Source organism: Schistocerca gregaria, chromosome 4 (assembly GCF_023897955.1).
Source record: "Schistocerca gregaria isolate iqSchGreg1 chromosome 4, iqSchGreg1.2, whole genome shotgun sequence".
Taxonomy (NCBI): Eukaryota; Metazoa; Arthropoda; class Insecta; order Orthoptera; family Acrididae; genus Schistocerca; species Schistocerca gregaria.
The window spans coordinates 282,802,974-282,820,272 of record NC_064923.1 but is presented as its reverse complement, the minus strand read 5'-3'; the positions used below and the strand labels follow the sequence as shown (position 1 = coordinate 282,820,272).

The following is a 17,299-nucleotide window of genomic DNA, read 5'->3' as shown; positions in this document are numbered from 1 at the left end:
TCTACCCTTTAATAGGGAATGCTCACAGCCAGAAGGTTCAGGGTGGTACAGACGTGTAAAGCAAGCAGGTAGCCATATCGCGGAGACGGTGTCGTGCTTTTTACGACCAACAGAGTTCGAAAGGGGTCAAATTGTGGCCTTCCGAATGGCGGGTTGGACCTTTGGAGATTTGTCGCATTGGCTGAGAGTGCTGTGTCAGTTTGCAACCATGCTGGCATCAGCTGTCTCGTGAACATTCTCACACCTGTAAGTGAGATTACGGGTGTCCAAGCTGCACAGACGCCCGCCAGGATCGTCGTATTGTAAGGTCAGCAGTGGCTGATGGTACATTTACCACAGAAAGAGGGGTTATCAGTTCAGACATGTCATGACGAACTCATCCCATGTAGGCTTTCACGGCCGGCGTCTACATCAGTAAACACTTCCGGGCTAAATTGCCATGGTCGATCTGTAAGACTTCTTCTCTATCTTCACTTCGGAAGATGTTCTCCGTAGTTGAGAACGATTATGACGAACTGTTGCGAACCGTTTACTAATAGCGGGACTATGGGTACGCACACCTCTAGTCCGTCTTCCACCCACGCCATAACATCGACGTGCACGGCTCGTCTAGTTCTGCCAGAGGATCACTTGGAAGATGAAATGGATTGACTGGTTCTGTCAGAAGATCACTTGGAAGATGAAATGGAATAGCTGGTTCTGTCAGAGGATCACTTGGAAGATGAAAAGGATCTACTGGTTCTGTTAGAGGATCACTTGGAAGATGAAATGGATCGACTGGTTCTGTCAGAGGCTCACTTGGAAGATGAAATAGATCTACTGGTTCTGCCAGAGGATCACTTGGAAGATGAAATGGATTGACTGGTTCTGTCAGAGGATCACTTGGAGGATGAAATGGATCGACTAGTTCTGTCAGAGGATCACTTGGAAGATGAAATCGACTGGTTCTGTTAGAGGATCACTTGGAAGATGAAATGGATCGACTGGTTCTGTGAGAGGATCACTTGGAAGATGAAATGGATCGACTGGTTCTGTGAGAGGCTCACTTGGAAGATGAAAAGGATCTACTGGTTCTGTTAATCACTTGGAAGATGAAATGGATCGACTGGTTCTGTGAGAGGCTCACTTGGAAGATGAAATAGATCGACTGGTTCTGCCAGAGGATCACTTGGAAGATGAAATGGATTGACTGGTTCTGTCAGAGGATCACTTGGAAGATGAAATGGATCGACTGGTTCTGTCAGAGGCTCACTTGGAAGATGAAATAGATCTACTGGTTCTGCCAGAGGATCACTTGGAAGATGAAATGGATTGACTGGTTCTGTCAGAGGATCACTTGGAGGATGAAATGGATCGACTAGTTCTGTCAGAGGATCACTTGGAAGATGAAATCGACTGGTTCTGTTAGAGGATCACTTGGAAGATGAAATGGATCTACTGGTTCTGTTAATCACTTGGAAGATGAAATGGATCGACTGGTTCTGTGAGAGGCTCACTTGGAAGATGAAATAGATCTACTGGTTCTGCCAGAGGATCACTTGGAAGATGAAATGGATTGACTGGTTCTGTCAGAGGATCACTTGGAAGATGAAATGGATCGACTGGTTCTGTGAGAGGCTCACTTGGAAGATGAAAAGGATCTACTGGTTCTGTTAATCACTTGGAAGATGAAATGGATCGACTGGTTCTGTGAGAGGCTCACTTGGAAGATGAAATAGATCTACTGGTTCTGCCAGAGGATCACTTGGAAGATGAAATGGATTGACTGGTACTGTCAGAGGATCACTTGGAAGACGAAATGGATCGACTGGTTCTGTCAGAGGATCACTTGGAAAATGAAATGGATCGACTGGTTCTGTCAGAGGATCACTTGGGAAATGAAAAGGATCTACTGGTTCTGTTAGAGGATCACTTGGAAGATGAAATGGATCGACTGGTTCTGTGAGAGGCTCACTTGGAAGATGAAATAGATCTACTGGTTCTGCCAGAGGATCACTTGGAAGATGAAATGGATTGACTGGTTCTGTCAGAGGATCACTTGGAAGATGAAATGGAATGACTGGTTCTGTCAGAGGATCACTTGGAAGATGAAAAGGATCTACTGGTTCTGTTAGAGGATCACTTGGAAGATGAAATGGATCGACTGGTTCTGTGAGAGGCTCACTTGGAAGATGAAATAGATCGACTGGTTCTGCCAGAGGATCACTTGGAAGATGAAATGGATTGACTGGTTCTGTCAGAGGATCACTTGGAAGATGAAATGGATCGACTGGTTCTGTCAGAGGCTCACTTGGAAGATGAAATAGATCTACTGGTTCTGCCAGAGGATCACTTGGAAGATGAAATGGATTGACTGGTTCTGTCAGAGGATCACTTGGAGGATGAAATGGATCGACTAGATCTGTCAGAGGATCACTTGGAAGATGAAATCGACTGGTTCTGTTAGAGGATCACTTGGAAGATGAAATGGATCAACTGGTTCTGTGAGAGGATCACTTGGAAGATGAAATAGATCTACTGGTTCTGCCAGAGGATCACTTGGAAGATGAAATGGATTGACTGGTTCTGTCAGAGGATCACTTGGAAGATGAAATGGATCGACTGGTTCTGTCAGAGGATCACTTGGAAGATGAAATGGATTGACTGGTTCTGTCAGAGGATCACTTGGAAGATGAAAAGGATCTACTGGTTCTGTTAGAGGATCACTTGGAAGATGAAATGGATCGACTGGTTCTGTGAGAGGCTCACTTGGAAGATGAAATAGATCTACTGGTTCTGCCAGAGGATCACTTGGAAGATGAAATGGATGGACTGGTTCTGTCAGAGGATCACTTGGAAGATGAAATGGATCGACTGGTTCTGTCAGTGGATCACTTGGAAGATGAAATGGATCGACAGGTTCTGTCAGAGGATCACTTGGAAGATGAAAAGGATCTACTGGTTCTGTTAGAGGATCACTTGGAAGATGAAATGGATCGACTGGTTCTGTGAGAGGCTCACTTGGAAGATGAAATAGATCTACTGGTTCTGCCAGAGGATCACTTGGAAGATGAAATGGATCGACTGGTTCTGTCAGAGGATCACTTGGAAGATGAAATGGATCGACTGGTTCTGTGAGAGGCTCACTTGGAAGATGAAATAGATCGACTGGTTCTGCCAGAGGATCACTTGGAAGATGAAATGGATTGACTGGTTCTGTCAGAGGATCACTTGGAAGATGAAATTGATCAACTGGTTCTGTCAGAGGATCACTTGGAAGATGAAATTTCACGGCGTGGTCTTCAGTGATGAAAGCTAATTCTGCCTGCATGCAAGTGATGGTCGTTCGCGTATACGACGTAGACATGCTGAACGCTGTCTCGCAGAGAACATTCGGCGAAGACACACTGGCTCCAGCCCAGGTCTTGTCGTCCAGGCTGTAATAAGCTGCAAATCTCGTTCACCTTAACCAGCGATCGATATGTGAAGAATATTGTTAGACCCATTCTTTTGGCGTTCATGCAACAAGGACGTGATGTTTCGTTCCAACAGGATAACGCTCATACACTGTCCGTGAAGCTCAATGTGCTCTCCAAGGTGTGCAGCAACTTCCCTGTCCAGCACGATCTCCGGATTTTTCTCCAGTGGAGCACATGTGGGACATGATGGGACAAGAATTGCGCAGCTCGTTAAACAACTCTTACAGAACTACGTGAACGGGTCGTGCAGTCGTGGTGTAAGTATCGCAGGACAGTATTCGCAATCTGTACGATTGACTGGATGCTGGAGTCAGCACCTGCATTGCCGCGCGTGGAGGCTACTCCACGTACTAATATGGGTGTTTCATCATGACTCGATACCTGGTACCTCAGAACCGCTTGCACAACTGATCTGAAAATGTAATTGTTTTATTCAGTCGATATGCACTATTGCAACACTGAATCTTGAGTGGATTTGAAACCTCTAAAGTGCACTAATTTTTTTGCCGGCAGTGTATTTTCCTGAAGCTTTCAGTCGTGGTTTGTTTTGCAGGGACCGGCAAGCTGACTTCTCCGGGTTTAGCGATCAGTGTAGTGTGACCTTGTGTCCTTAATGAGCCGTGGATCACACGATCTCAGCTCCATTGGTTCTTTTGTGAGTGGTTTAGCAAACGGCGCGTCGTTAGTGATTACGAATGATTGTCGCGTTTGTGTTGCGTATGGACGAAGACGGACAGCCATTGAAGCTTGTCGGTCTCATGTTTTGCACCAGTGAGCGTACGTGTTGCCGGCGGGTTTAGGAACCACGAGTAGTGAAATCGGTTTGCTCGCTTTCCAACGTGATGTGCCATTCCTAATGGGATATTTACGTTTAACATTTGTTCGAAATGTTCGAGCTTCAGTCAGTGAAGATTTTATCCCGATGCTTGTTATCTGTTCATTGATATATGGCTTGCGAAGTCAGACTGAAATCTTGCATTCGGCTTACGTAATAGTGACTGCATATTTGTGTAGTGAGTTCTGTCATGTGCAACGAAATCTGCACGAACTTAGGTGCTATGTGATATGCCTCTGGCAGTGAGAGTATTTTTGCACTGTTTTCTCGGCTGTCACTTTGATTGGGTTTTTGCTTACGAAATGGGGACGTATTCGCTAGCTTCGGTTGATCCGTCAGCACCAGGACAGGGTTTTTTTCCCTGCAGCAGGCACCGACAAGCCGCGGTCACAGTTTAGTCTTTGTAGTGTTTGAAAAGCGTGTGTGTTCTTGGTCTATCGCGTATTGCGTGTTCGGCAATCGGTTGTAGCTCCACTGGAAGTGGTTCCACCGTGACGCGTGATCCGTGATTAGGTATACATGTACCGACTAAGAGTTGTGGCTTATAGTTTGTCTGCCAGTTATCTTGTATTAGCTGTTGTGGTGATGTAGTAACTTCTGTTTGAAATATGATTATTCCATATCTCAGTGATATATGGGCAGTGCTTAATGACGAGGAAATAAGTTTAGCATGTCATACTGGAAAACAACCCGGAAGTCACGCGTGTATGTATTTCTGTGTCGAATGTGGAGCTACAGAATTAAGACTGGAGACACCACTGTCTGTTGGATGGTTACTCTGTTATATTGTACGACGACTTGTGGTTTGCGAGAGCCGTATTTCAAGGAGTATTAAGTGAACCGTGTTGGCTTGTTCTTTGTTTTTACACCCTTGGCGTACTGGCACGATCATTATCTGTATAGTCACCGGATGGCACTTCGTTCGCCTGTTTGTGGTGTCTTTGGTTGTGGCAACATTTTGATCACAATGTGCAGTCGATCGGTCAGTTAGGAGAGATAGAGAGAGAGAGAGAGAGAGAGAGAGAGAGAGAGAGAGAGATGAGGTACATGTGACGTACGGTGGGCTGTTCACGGAACTTACGGGGCACAGTTGTCTCAGCGGCCGGTTGTCGCTGGAGTTGGGTTGGTACTTGAACCTAATGTCAAAGCAGGCGGTTTACCATGGATTAAGAAGGCATAGTTGTTGATGTGGGTTTTGGAGTGTTGTTAATTTTCTGGTCACGTCTATTCTGCCCTTTGGGGATAAGGTACTCGTTACTTGATTGATGCATGTGTTCCCGTGCTGAAGTTGCTACCGCTACGCTGGATTGCCTATGTTTCTCCATCACTCTGTTTGAAGAGATGAATTTACCGTTTTGGTACCTCTGAAATTTTTTGAGTGCCATATTTGTGTGTTTTAAAACTTTTTTTAATTACGACTTGTTCAGTGTCTGCTTATTTGTCAGTTGTGCCTGCAAATGATTGTCGTGTCTTCTAGGCCACATCGTGTGTTGGTGACCACTGAGATAGAAATTGAGTCTCATTTTGCGTTGGAAGTTGTTGCTTCCCTGCCTAATGTAGCGACTGCAAAATTGCCGTGGTAAGCAAACGCAAGCGTCCTAGTGAATTTTGGTTCATTTGGGTAATTAAGTCCCATAAGTCTGGTGAGATTTTGCCCCTTTCAGAAAATTAATATTTGTTGCTACAAATATAATTGTAGTTGTTTGAATGTTAGCCATCAAGATTTGCCTGTTACTTATTAACTCACTTAATGTGTTTAAGAGTTTGAGTACCCTATCATTTATTGGTTATTACATTAACTTGTTATATATCACTGTAAGGTTAACCGGTTAATCCTTTTAGCAATTCTTCTTGTGAAATTCTTTTTGTTACACGTCAGGCGTGACCGGGACGTGGGCCACGCTCACATTGAGCTTCATGTCTTGGTCTCCGTATTTTCAAAAGTTCCATGATTATTATCCATGAATTAAATGTTTGCTCGTTTTCTCTCGGCCTTCCGAGCTGTTGGTAGCATTTGGAGGCGTTGCAGCGGGGCGTTATTGTAGCCTCTCCTTGTCGACTGTGTACGTGCGTGTCCTCCTGGCTTGCAACGGCATCCCTCATAACTTGATTTTTCTGACTCGTAGCAGTCGGACGTTAATTTAACCAGTAGTTCCCGTTATTCTAAGCCATCTTATTAAGACCTGACCTGCCGTAATAGTTTTAATATTGATGTAATGCTCAATCTCTTAAATGGTATTTCATAATTTTTCCACGTCAGTACCTTGAATATACCAAAGAGCTTGCTCAGATTGAGCAAATATCTATTCAGAATTATGTGATTCCACTTTGGCCAGTGTTATAAAAAAAATTTAATTTATTCGTATTGAACATATTTGTGTCCTGTTTATCTGTAAATATTAATTGAAAAATTTCCATTTTTAATGTGTGTTTTGGAAATGCTTTATGTTAATGACGGTAAGCCGGAGTAAGAGAATTCAGAAGAAATGTGTTTCTTGCCTGGCAGCTGAGTTATAAGATTTATCTGTGCAATAAAATATTGTTGGACTCTTGTGAAGTAACAAATGACTTGTCATAATTGGCCTGCACCTTTCCGTGCCCGTTTAGTCGTTCCTTTATCCTGGGGCGTCCACTGACATTTCGTTAAGTTTTACTCAATGTATTATGATTGCGTTGTTCATTGTTGGACGAGAGTTGGCGTGCTTAATTGTATCGCCGCCTTGCGTTTCTCTGTATTTGTCTTCAGTGGTCCCGCTGTGATTTTAGTATCGCTTGTCCGTTGATTAGTGTAACATGCATCATTTGTTTTCTTTATGTAATACTATGTGTGAAATCTTATTATGTGTATATCTGCTGTCTTGTGACTTTTTTGTATAAACGAGAAGATAACGTTATTGGATTGTCGATACCGGTCGTCTAACAAAACAATATCAAAATAACGGCAGTTGAGGCACCATTAATACATACGTTCTACTGTGTATTTGTCATTGTTGCCTATTTCACGGACTTTTGTTAGCTGAGCCATATGGTACATAAGGACCAACGGACACGTGTTCGTTGTCGCCATGACCCACTTACCTTAGTGGTAGTCTTAATCTTTCTTCTGCAAGGTCCTATACGAGATATATTCTTACTTTGCAGTGATTAATCGTCGTAGGGCGACTTTTAGTATTAGCCAGGCTAGTGCCTGGTTGGTTATAATGGGGTTAACTCCCCCCCCCTCGCCCCTCCCCCCCTCGCCCCTCCCCTCCCCCTGCTTCCACTTAACAATTTACTTTGAGCTATGACTAGTGCCCATTTGCCTAATCATAATTCGTCGTAAAGAGTCTACTAGCGTAGTTATAAGTGACACCTAGCTCGTTAAGATTAACTAATCGTGAGCGCTCTAATTTAAGTAGCTGGGGAGCATACAGAGTGGCCGTTACTATGCCCATAATGTCTGGCAACTTTGGTACTAACTGCCTACATGGAATGATGTGTGATGTGTGCATGTCATCTTGACTATTTCGGAAGTGTTAATTTCTTACTTTCATATATCGACATGCACACATTTGCGACCAAGCCATGTTGATCCACGATCTTCGGCTGTATTGTTACACCGTCTCTGCCTGAGGACCTTAAGAGAGCGTATTATCGTAAGTCGACGTATGTTGGGAAGTAGACGTGGAACTGAATGGTCAGCAAATTTATATCTGTAATTAAGCCGCTGAATAATGAATACTACCTACCTGGAAATGACTGAATAAGATGATGATGTGAGTTTTTATGGATTTTGAAAATTGTCATTCAAGGCAAAACAGCAGCTTTGCATACTTGCGCTTAGTTAACACTGTGTTGTAAGATTAATTGTTGTGCAGAGATTTGGCTGAATCGTTTATCTGATGGATTTCTCACACCTATAGAAGTTAGTTCTCCTTCACTAAAAGTACATTTTGTAAAAAAGTGGATACTTTTGTGTAAGTTAATCTTTTGTGGAAAGTAAATTTTTGAGTAATTCAGTAACTTTTGAGTAAGTCAGAATTGTTTCTAAAAAGTCATTTTTGTATCAGGTCAGTATTGTTTATGATCTTGAAAGTGGAGTTATAAAGTAAATATTTGCTTACAATTATTTTAGAAAAAATAGTTCTGTAGAACATTAGCAACCAAAACTATTCCCATGCGATAAATTGTATGCTGCATGTGTTGGCATTGCACGTAGCGGTTCACAAGCGTTTGAATGTCCTTTCTGGTTTACCACTTTAATTTAGCTTTGCTTCGGCGGTGCCTGGTGTGCTCCACTTTCGAGAAAAAAAATTTCATTGTACAGAAGTGCAAGAATAGTCCAGGGGGCATAGTTACACTATAGAAACACAACAACAAATGGTTCAAATGGCTCTGAGCACTCTGGGACTTAAACCTAACTAACGTAAGGACATACACAATCCATGCCCGAGGCAGGATTCGAACCTGCGACCGTAGCGGTCGCGCGGTTCCCCACTGTAGCACCTAGAACCGCTCGTCCACAAACACAACAACATCCTACATAGTTAATCAATGATTACGTCAGATACCTTACATGCAGTATGGAAGTTATTTTCTTGTTCAATAATGTAAATTTCAGTGAAAAACGTGATACATCCGTGAGTGCAACATATTTTCGTAATCTGAGTTTTGTTTCGCAAGCTAGATACGTAAATCAACTGTGCATATTTGTTAATTTGGATAATTTACTCGAAATTTACTATATTTTATATGTAATTCTTATTGGTATTATTCTGGCGTGTTTTTGAGATGCTGAAATTTGTGTGTGACGTGAGGAAACACACCACTGCGCAATACAAGGCTTAAGTAACCACATTTTTCAATTTCTTGCACTTACGCTCTACACAACATAACACTACACTATACACAGACAAGGATGTTTTAATGTTTGATATTTACTGTGGTAAGAACCATATTAATGTTTTCCGATTATTTTACGGCAAAGTTTAACTGATTTTTTTTGGTCTGGTTTTAAATGTCGTCGGATTGTGGTGCTGTCGCGTGTAGTGAGACCTAGCTACTAATTCAGGTCTCTGTGGCACTACAAGCGTGTCCTGCCTGCTTCGCGTGCGTCTTGCTCTCTCGGCAGTCGACGGCGTGCGCGCCGACGTTGCCACAGACGCTGCCCTGGTCCAGCCGCTACTGGTTCTCACTGACGTGCCTCTTGTTCACACGACGGACGTCGGTTCTTCCGTATTGGCGCTGCATCCGGGGAACTCTTTACGGAATTAGAGGAAAAAACAATAAAGAAAATTTGAAAAATAAATTGTTGTTGTTGTTGTTGTGGTCTTCGGTCCGGAGACTGATTTGATGCAGCTTTGCATGCTACTCTGTCCTGTGCAAGCTTCTTCATGTCCCAGTACCTACTGCACCCTACGTCCTTCTGAATCTGCATAGTGTATTCATCTCTTGGTCTCCCTCTACGATTTTTACCCTCCACGCTCCCCTCCAGTGCTAAATTGGTGATCCCTTGATGCCTCAGAACATGTCCTACCAAACGATCCCTTCTTCTTGTAAAGTTGTGCCACAGACTCCTCTTCTCCCCAATTCTATTCAATACCTCCTCATTAGTTATGTTATCTACCCATCTAATCTTCAGCATTCTTCTGTAGCACCACATTTCGAAAGCTTCTATTCTCTTCTTGTCCAAACTATTTATCGTCCATGTTTCACTTCCACACATAGCTCCATACAAATACTTTCAGCAACGACTTCCTGACACTTAAATCAATACTCGATGTAAACAAATTTCTCTTCTTCAGAAACGCTTTCCTTGCCATTGCCATTCTACATTTTATATCCTCTCTACTTCGACCATCATCAGTTATTTTGCTCCCCAAATAGCAAAACTCCTTATGACTTCGAAGCCACGTTTCCTATTACGGGCATTGCTACCACTAATGAGAGGTTTTTTTACTTCCAGCTAGCCCTGCAATCCCCAGTATAGGGCGCTCCCTTCCCGTCAGTCTGGTGCTGAGACGGTAGCGACTGTGAAATTCAGTTCTGCCGTGACTTTTGCAGCTGTCGTCATTTTTCGTCACAGTCCTCTTCAAAGACCGTATCTCACACTTTCGCCAGAATTGTAACTTGGCAGATAATGTGTTTCCGGTTTCCCTGAAATTTGTGCTAAGGTCTTACGGAACCGAAATGCTGAGGCCATCGGTCCCTAAGCTTACACACTATTTAATCTAACTTGAACTAACTTACGCTAAGGATGACACACACACACACACACACACACACACACACACACACCCTGCCCGAGGGAGGACTCTAACCTCAGTCGGGGGCAGCCGACGGACCGTGACAAGACGCGGCTACCGCGCGCGGCTGGTTTCCCTGAATGCGGTACAAATCTTCATTACGGTGTTTCAAATACTCCGGCTCTTTTGCTTACGGAAGCGCAGTCCATGCGAGCCGATGCTGGTTTACCTATGTTCGAATCCATTTAGCTCCGATATGAACGTAATTCTCTCACAACCAGACAGAACACTGTTCTGGCCGCAGCTGGCACTTGCAACATGTTGAGGACATTGGACAGGAGTCGTCCGTGATCAAGTACAATAGCGCAACCTGCCATCTTTGCTAACATACGCATTTATGTTCTAGTAAGCATTTCCTGTGGTGTTGTCCAACACCTGTATTTACTGATTTCAGAAATGACCGAGTGCAGGAAAGATCCGAAATAAGTTTCTAAACGTATCGATGGCGGTTAAAGAGAAACAAAACTGGACGTCCGCCTTCGTTGAAGAACTAAAGGGACGCCTCAGCGCATGCCCTGACTATACATTTCAAAAACATTTAGTCCCGTGGCTCCCATTGTTGGGCTATTGCCACTGTGCCGCTGCTTCCTCTATAGTGTTTCAACTTCTCTCTCTCTCTCTCTCTCTCTCTCTCTCTCTCTCTCTCTCTCTCCCTGCCCTTTCCCCTCAGGCCTATTGGTTGAGGACTTCTCTTGTCGCGCCAGTTACTGTAATCTTGACATGCACTGAAGAGTGTCCGAAATTTTTTGCTACCAGCCTAAAGGTGGTATTTTTGATGAACAGCACACTAAACGTTTTAGTCCGCGGGCCACATTGACTCCTCCATGAAGACCTACCTAGAGGGATTAAAGCACCCTAGCACTCCATGATCACCGTAATGTAAGGCTAAAGGAAAGATGAAATCGGCCGAGCCGTTCTCGGCGCTACAGTATGGAACCGCGCGACCGCTACGGTCGCAGGTTCGAATCATGCCTCGGGCATGGATGTGTGTGATGTCCTTAGGTTGGTTAAGTATAAGTCGTTCTAAGTTCTAGGGGGCTGATGACCTTAGAAGTTAAGTCCCATAGCGCTCAGAGCCATTTTTTTAGATGAAATCGCAAAAATCTAAGGTTGTGGGAATAGCTAACACTGAAACGAACTACGATTTTTATTTAATTTCATAATTTTGATTGGTGGACGTACCTGACCGAAATTCTTTCGTATTTTGTTCTGCCGAATTTCACAGACAAAATAGTATGTCACTGCACATTGTTCACGAAAGCGTCCTGCAAAGTTAAAGAAATCTCAATCTTTGTTAGAAACACTATTACTGCAAGACGTAGAGGTAGAGAATGTCAACGCATTGTTATTTCAAGCGGCGCAACAATAAGTTTAGTTATATGGTATTGTAGGGAGTAGCAGAGCCAGAGCATATATTCGATAGTTCTGTTGCGTGATTGTGTCCGACAACGTCGCGGTATATTGGTCGCGATAGGCTTCGAAACTCAGTTGTTGGCGGTATAGGTACCACCTCGCTGGCCGGTTTCGGCACGCGGGCCATTGTTTGGAGACCCCAACTTGGTTCATTACAAACACTCCACAGAAAAGGTATTGTTTTTGTCGAAAATCCGCAATCGTCTCCCATTGCGGCACATTAATTTCAAATTTCGCTCCATGGTGCCTGCAACCTTCCTCCGTAATGCTGATACAGCGCGGCGTCCCGCGGCGTCACCCACGGGTTCGCCGGCATTTCAAACAGAAAGGTGTCGACACATGCACAGAAGACAGGCCACAGCTCAGAGGTTCATGTGAGGCGTAAGGTGGGTTAATGATATCATATTGGTCACCGTGGACGTGCCATACCATGGGAAGGTCATCATATCCCCTCTAACATACATTTCACCCTTTCCTTTGACGCGAAAGCCAACATTGAAACCGCGCTGTTTTGTTGTGGGTGGAAGAGGAAAACATGTCAGACACACAGCCAGTCAGAATCAACACGCACGAAAAGGGCTCAGAGGGTGGTATAAAGCGCGCTAATGAAAAAAAAAGTTCAACTGCGTGAAATCTTATGGGACTTAGCTGCTAAGGTCATTAGTACCTAAGCTTACACACTACTTAACCTAAATTATCTTAAAGACAAACACACACACCCATGCCCGAGGGAGGATTCGAACCTCTGCCGGGATCAGCCGCACATTCCATGACTGCAGCGCCTTAGACCGCTAGGCTAAGACGCTAATGAAACACCATTTTCCTTAGGGCGTTGATTCCCACAAATTTCGCGGCCAAAATAGACATTTTATAGTACAATGACAACAGGACAACATTCTTGACAACATCTGGTACTGCTTACACCCCCGAGACGATTCAACTCTAAGGACGTCATCGTACTGCAACGCCACTGATCGTGATATGACCCCTTTGGACAGTGACGTGGCCGCAGTTTTTACTCTGATATACTGTACTGAATCACTTGGGACTGTTCAAAACCATTCAATAAAATGTGACCCCAATGAAAGCAGGACAGTTTCTTTATGCTCTTTCGACCCTCCTGTTTCGCGCCATCCTGCTGCGTGATCGCGAAACGGTGGAACATTGAGATGTGCCCATTCACCTGAGCGGTGGCTCGCGGCTGCTCCAGCGTCTGAGGGTAGGCCACCCTTTGGACATACCATAGTTGGCAGATAGATAATTTAAATGGACTAGCGAGAATCACTGGGCAACGGCCTTGCCGCAATGGATACACCGGTTCCCGTGAGATCACCGAAGTTAAGCGCTGTCGGGCGTGGTCGGCACTTGGATGGGTGACCATCCAGGCCGTCATGCGCTGTTGCCATTTTTCGGGTTGCACTCAGCCTCGTGGTGCCAATTGAGGAGGTACTCGACCGAATAGTAGCGGCTTCGGTCAAGAATACCATCATAACGACCGGGAGAGCGGTGTGCTTACAGTACCCCCCCCCCCCCCCCCCTCCTAGCCGCATCCTCCACCGAGGACGACACGGCGGTCGGATGGTCCTGGTAGGCTACTCGTGGCCTGAAGACGGAGTGCGTTTTTTTTGTTACCAAGAATCACTACAGGTCTATTAAGACATTTGTAATGAAATAACTGTCTCGTATATTATAGACCACTGTGGGTGTGCAGTCCTAAAGCATCGAATGCCCACAGAGCAGCGCTGCTGACCCGAGCGCTAATACAAAGAGTGTGCAGCGCCACACCTCCAGTTAAGCGAGCCCCGTCAATGCTGACTTAACCAGCCGCCCGTGCTGGTGGTCGGGAGCAGTCCGGTCGCAAACTTCCACAGCATCAGCACCGAGTAATAGGCAGACGATACTTAGCGTGTATTCTGCGAATAGCAATGCTGTGTAAAAGTAAGTCTGCAGGCTTTCGTGACCGTTGTCACTACAGTTAAACTCTGCATTATTAGGCATCGTCATATTTCCTCTAAAATAGCGACGTTTTGACCCCTGTGTTGGGATCTTCCAGTGTCTACTACCGCTGTCAGAGATCACCCGGCATTGGTCTCGAACACTGTTTTAGTCGTAGTGGACACCGGAAGATCCTCAGGAAGATCGCAGCCAGGGGTCGAAACGTCGATTATTTTAGAGGAAATATGACGCGGCCCAATAAACCAGAAGTTTTTAACTTCAGTGTGTAAAAGTATTTGCATGTATGGGGCACAGGAAGCACATCAAGACACCTGATAGCGAGAAGTTATGCTTCCTTCCTTTTTAGAATTAAAGTGCTCTATTAATCTGCAAGTTTTATGCACAGATCATTTTAGATTCCTGACAACAGTCGTCACAACTTCTCTCCTTTCTTGTTTGTGTCGGGGCTTATTCTCACAGTAGATGACGCAACACAACGTGTCAAGAATGGATGGGTGAAACTTGTTTGGCACACACAAATGAAACATTCAGTTGAAAAAGACAGAAGTTTTCTTCTCTTTATGATAATATACTACTGTAGCAACAACAGAGGGAACTTAGCTGTTAATATTAACAACAGTCTTTAAGCTGGTCACTGGTCGAAGTACCTTACTACCATGTTTAAAAGTGGATACGGTACAAACATTCCCACAGCCACGAACGTGGGCGCACTGACAATGTCAGTACTTTCATTTCGAAGGGAACTGTCTCGTGGCACATTTTCGGAGTCAGCCCTTCCAAACAAGGCAACTGTGGTATTCGTCTCTCAGTTCTGCTTTAAATGAATTGTGATTTGGGAGTAGACAGTCCAATTTATTTTCTATTGCATTCAAACATTAAGTAACGACAGAAATGGAAGAAGAAAGAGAAACAATGAGAAGGACAACGAGAAGGAGACCAAGGCTGCGAAGTTCTCAAAGAGTCAGCTTTCATCTTCCACTTACGGGAAAGATATGAGAGAAAGAGAAGACTAGCAAAGTCAATTATCTTACAAGAGCGGAGTCGCGTTTCCTTGAAGCAGCTGACGAGACTGGAGATCCCGGACGTTTTATCGTAGCCTCAAATGCTCGGAAACACTTGTTTAGAGGAATGTTTTAACGTAATGTAAGTCAGATGTAAGCAGCGATGGGTAAATGCGTTTTATACTGAAAAACGGAGTGAGCTGACATTGTGTGATAGTGGCGCATTAATATACTGCTGCTTCCTGTATCACAATAATTCTTTCTTCCTAATATTTATGTTTTTAATTAGTTAACAAGGCGAGATACTATCTCAAATTGAAATGTGGTTAGCAAAGCCGAGTGTTAACCTTCCCTTGATGCCACACAGTATAATTGATTTCAGGACCGAAAGTAAACCATTAATATAGCAGGAACAACAACATGTTAGAATTAGGTTGTCATCAACATTCTTATCAACAGTAGAATCATGTTTTAAATGTAACTAAGTTATCCGTCACAGTGTTTCTATTAAAAATTATACATTTGCCTATAATCATGTCTATCTATTCCATCCATTAATTAATCATAATGTGCATTAACTAACTGAATGTAAGAAAACGCAGGTGGGTAACTGTTAAATGAAGACAAAATGTAGACTACATAAACCCACCATCAAAACGAACGACAAGTGCAATGTTAGGAAATTTTACAACCAATTTTGAAGATGTTCATGAAACATTCAGACATGTTACTGACGTCAGATCACTGAGATCCAGCGTAGATCGATGGCACCAACAGACACAACAAATAACATTTCGCAAATAACCACGCTATATATACCGCCGTTAGACTCGGTACGAAGATTTTCTAGTGACTTCAGAAATATCACGTCCCGCATGACATTTCCAATCCGTAGAAATCTATTTTACTAAACCGCTCTCCCGGAACCCGGTGACAGTTGAAGGATGCCTATCTAACAGCTACCAAAGGTAACAAAAATTTGATTTTCAATATTTAGTGTAACTGTAGGCCGATTTTAAAAATTTAATAGGCTGTCATAACTTACTCATTAAGAGATATAATCTGCGTAAAAAGTTTAACACAATAAGACAAGTATTACAGTTAGAATCGGTGTGTTTGACTTGAAGTAGCTTAACTGACATCGTGCGCGACGGCTGACGAACGTAACTCCAAACCTTTTTGAAACTTTTCCTCCCTGACATCTCTCAAAATGATTAAATGAAAATAAACTTATTCATTACTTCATTTTCGTGTTATATGCATGAGGCATCCTGTTTTAATTTTCATTCTTTACTACCAACTCTATTAGAAACACTGTTTGCCTACAGTACCCACGAATACTACTGAATGTACATGTAAAATCGTGTCATTGTACGACACATAGTTCAGGAGACATGTCATAAAAATTGAGATGCATGGAAAACTACGAAGAGCATTCAGTAAGCAATACAACACTTCTTTTTCTCTCGGCCAGTTTCAGTTTAAAAAAATGCTAAATTTGTTGGTGAATATTTTGGAATATTTCAACTTCAGCCCCTATAATTCCATGAAGTTGAGGTACGTGGCAGCGCTATACGTTGCCTTCAAAATGGCGTCTGTAACGGAAGTGAGTTCCAAGCAGAGAGCTGTCATTGAGTTTCCTTTGGCGAAAAAATCAGAGCCCTGCAGCTACTCATAGGCACGAAGACTTTTCAGTGAACAAAAGCACAGTGAATTGTTGAGCAAGGCGCCTGTCACCATCGCAGCAATATTGGACTGTTCCTCGTCCACCCTACAGCCCAACTCTCGCACCTTCCAGCTTCCGCGGGAAGCAGTACGTGTATGATGGAGAGGTTATTTGTGCAGCAAGATAGTTCAAATGACTCTGAGCACTATGGGACTTAACTTCTGAGGTCATCAGTCCCATATCACTTAGAACTACTTAAACCTGTCTAACCTAAGGACATCACACACATCCAGGCCCGAGGCAGGATTTGAACCTGCGACCGTAGCGGTCGCGCGGTTCCAGACTGTAGCGCCTAGAAACCGCTCGGCCACTCCGGCTGGCTGCAGGTGATCAGACAGGATGCTTGCGTACGTGTCGTACAGAGCCTCCACCAGCTTGAACAGTCCCCTGCTGACATGAAGGGTCCATGGATTGATGAAGTTGTCTCCATAACTGTACACGTCTATCTGCTAGATACAATCTGAAACGAGTCTCGTACCACGAGGCAACATGTTTCCAGTTATCAACAGTCCAGTGTTAGTATGGATGGGTCCAGACGAGACGTAAAGCCTTGTGTCGTGCAGTCATCAAGAGTACACGGTTAGGCTTTCGGCTCCGAATGTCCATATCGATGATGTTTCGTTAGA

At 43.9% G+C, this 17,299-nt stretch overlaps 1 protein-coding gene and 1 pseudogene across 3 annotated transcripts in view; one reads left to right on the top strand and one right to left on the bottom strand.

The window, feature by feature from the left end:
• Positions 1 to 17,299, bottom strand: part of LOC126365851 (transient receptor potential cation channel trpm) — a 1,785,347-nt gene that overhangs the window by 531,009 nt on the left and 1,237,039 nt on the right. The gene's annotated exons all lie outside the window — the stretch shown is intronic.
• Positions 13,278 to 13,395, top strand: LOC126268373 (5S ribosomal RNA; annotated as a pseudogene).